Source organism: Ovis canadensis, chromosome 8, assembly GCF_042477335.2.
Source record: "Ovis canadensis isolate MfBH-ARS-UI-01 breed Bighorn chromosome 8, ARS-UI_OviCan_v2, whole genome shotgun sequence".
Taxonomy (NCBI): domain Eukaryota; kingdom Metazoa; phylum Chordata; class Mammalia; order Artiodactyla; family Bovidae; genus Ovis; species Ovis canadensis.
The window spans coordinates 85,073,016-85,076,545 of NC_091252.1; the positions used below are offsets into that span (position 1 = coordinate 85,073,016).

At 50.6% G+C, this 3,530-nt stretch overlaps 1 pseudogene; it reads left to right on the forward strand.

Annotated features, from left to right (window-relative positions):
* The first annotated feature begins 779 nt into the window (after window positions 1-779).
* LOC138444657 (UL16-binding protein 3-like) lies at window positions 780-3,201 on the forward strand (annotated as a pseudogene).
* Window positions 3,202-3,530: the final 329 nt, after the last annotated feature.

Sequence of the window (3,530 nt, forward strand, 5' to 3'; positions counted from 1 at the left end):
CTCCTTGGTCCAAAGTGCCATAGAGGAATCCACAGGTGTGAGCAGAGGATAGTGGCCATATAACAACTCTAGCGTCACATCTAGGCCAGCTGCTGGTGGGTCTTGTTTGTTCCCTGTGGCCCTGCTTATGCCAAAACACATAATCGCCTCTATCCTGTGATGGCTGGTCTAGCAGAACTAATGATTAGGGGTTGATGAGCACACATCACAGTGGTCAACTCTGACATTCCATGACCAGAGGCCTCATCTCTGCCAGGCCCCAGGAACATGCCAGGAGCCATGTTTAAATGGTGTGACTTTCTCCAGTGCAACACTCAGGGTCTGTGTTGTGAGCCTTCAAGTAGAAAATGGCACGTAGCACCTTTCTGACCACAGATACCTCTGACATCACCAGTTCTGCTGGGTCATCTGCCCAAGAAGCAGCTCCAGCCATTCTCATCATTTACCAATTGTGACTGCTTTTGTGCTGGGACAGCAGGTTACAGCAGGCACCTGGGGTCTGTGAAGCCTAAACTATTTCTTCTGTACCATTACAGGAAACCTAAGGCGACAGTGGCAGTTAAATGGAGATAGGATAGGGACCACACCCCTGCAGCCCTCGAGAGGCTGTAGATTGGTACTTGTCTCTGTATTTCCTCCAGGATATTGTGTACACAGACTATTGGTGGATGGGGAGGTAGGGTCTGAAGTTTGAATCTGGAATTCACTAATATGGTAGCCTTCACCTCAAGATAATTTACTAGCTACTCAGGTTTCAATGAATGTCACAAGTCCAGGGCATGTGGAATGACCGCTGTGTGGTCTGTGGACCCAGTGATAACCACTGCAAGCAGGACCTGGGACTGCTGTCCATTGATGGCCTGGTGCTCCGAGCATCACTTCAACACTTGGAGGACCATGATTATGCTGAAGATCCTGTGCCTGATATTAGAAACACACTAGTGCAATGTGAATGTGAGAGTAGTTTCTGCTTCTGCAGGTTCACATACCCCAGTAAATAACCACGTGGCTCTTTGGGAAAGAATGGAAGGACTTTTGCTCTAGATGTAGTGATGAAAGGGTGCTCCTCTTTAGAACGTGGCTTCTATCTTTGGTGGCTGAATTCTGAGAATTGGCTCAGATCAGGAAAATGGCCCTGGATCAGGTGTTTGGTAGGGATGGCTGCCTTTGGCTTCCTGATCATCCAGCCTTGTGTTCTTCTCTCTTTATTTCTTTCAGTGGTCCCGTTTGTATGTAGGTTCCTGCCCATCTGCTTGCCTTTAGGATCGCCCTGTGCTATGAGCCAGCATCATATTCTCTGCAGTCAGGCCCTGGCTGGCATTGAGACTCCCTAATCACTTTGACCCCTGCACCTACTTTTCTGCTGCCCTAGGGCACCCCCACCTGGAATCTGACTTTTCCACAACTTCCATCCTTGTTCCTGATAGAAGCCCACAGACACACCATATGCTATCACCATCCCTGACCTTCTTCAAAAGTCATCCTTGAGCTATGGAGATGCTTCTCATCCACGCTTTCCTCTTGGACTCCATGGAGTCCATGAGGCTTTCCCATGGAGTTGGTGGACTGCACTCTTTCCTGCCCTTTCACACCACGTCCGCCCTAGCAGATTCACTTCTCTGAGCCTTGGATCCCCTCCTCTACTACCTGCCTCAGAAGTTCTATATTTTCTCTTTCATGCCATGTGAGCCAGGCCTTTCTCTAGGTCTCCAAGACCCATCCTAGTGGGAGATCACCATGTCTCCCCGACCTTGCTAAGCCCAATGACCTGTAATTATAAACTCTCCCTTATCTAGGTTTGGGTTCTGAGCTCATCCTCCCCACCCCCAGCCCCACTGGCTGTGATCTGCTTCCTCAGGAACAGCCCCCTCACCCTCTGCATCTCCCACAGAACACTCAGAGAGAAGCTGACAGTCCTCTGGGTTTAGGCCTTTCCTTCTGAGCCAGTCTGGCCCATCCCTGGGAAACGTACGTATCAGTTAGTGCCATGTGCACAGCTTGTGAACAGAGTGGAAATGGGGCACATCCAGGGTTGTGGTGTTTCTTGCCTGACTGAGGCTTCGTCGTCTTCTTCAGTCGTAACTGGTGAGGGGATGGGGGAACAGGCGGGGCTGTGCTGCTCAGTCAGCCCAGCCCTGCAGCCCTACTCTGCTCTCACTGAACTGGGGGAGGAGGCCTATGGGTCTTCTTCTCCCAACCTCACCCTTGCTGTAGTTTGCCTTCACAGATGCTCACTCTCTTTCCTTTAACTTCACCATTGATCCTCAGCCCAGACCTGGACAGCCGTGGTGTGAGGTTCAAGGTCAGGTGGACGGAGAGGTTTTTCTCTCCTATGATTGTGGTCATGCTAAGATCATATTCACAAGTCCATTGGGGGAAGAAGTGAAACCGTAAAGGCCTGGGAAACACAGATCGAAATACTCAGAGACATCAGGGACCAACTGCGTGACTTTACACTGGAGAAAAACAGTCACGGGTACATTAGAAAGTCCAAGCACAGGAGGAGCAGATTGCGGGCTTGAAAATACAGTTAGATATTGGTCCTTCCCTAGTTGTCCAGTGGAAAGAGCAACTATTGCATGAGAGACCAGGGCCAGATTAGCTGGGTCCAGGTAACATGGACCCAGGGGAGGTGGACCCAGATGGGGCACAGAATCTGTCAAGCCCAAAGGCTGAGCTCTTTCTTTCCCATGGTGGGGCAGACCCTCTCACCCTGCAGGCCAGGATGGCATGTCACTGTGATGGTGACAGACACATCAGTGGATCCTGGCAGTTTGTCTTGAATGGACTAATGAGCCTCCACTTTGATTTGGAGAATGGACACTGGAGAGTGGATCACCCTGGAGGCAGATGCATGAAAGAGAAGTGGGAGAATGACAGAGCGGTGACCGACTTCCTGAAGACGGTCTCCATGGAGACTGTCGGGCCTGGCTGCAGGCTTTCATGGTGCGCTGGGAGGAAATGTTGAAGACCACGGGTAAGTGAGAAGGGAGGAGAAAATGATCGTCCTCTCATGGTGGCATGGACCCACTTCTGTGTGTGTGTGTGTGTGTGTGTGTGTGTGTGTGTGTGTGTCTGTTTGAGGAAGGGATCCATCGGAAGTCAGTTGTTCCTGGGAGAGCAATGCCCTAGGGATGCTCTGTCATATCCTTCCTCTTCCACTTCCTGACGTCTCTCCTCACAGCACAGGCCTTTGGATGATTGAACATGGATTTTTGCTGACCCCAAACCTGTAAACATCCTTTTAATTTCATGGATTTCTCAGTGTACCCTCTTTCCAGAATCATTTTTCAAATGTCACCAGTCCTTCTGGAAATCTGTCAATACCACCTCTGCTGTCAGCTCCTGAGGACTCCATTTTCATGTCACCATCTCTGATGTCACAGCAGGACTGAGTGGCTGTGTTGGAAACCTTGCTCCCCCATTAGCTGTCAGAGCCCCATGAGGACGGCTCCTCTCTCCCCACCATCTCGCCTGGGGATCTGTTTCAGGGGCCTCCAACTGATGGGTGTAAACTGTCTGCATAGTAG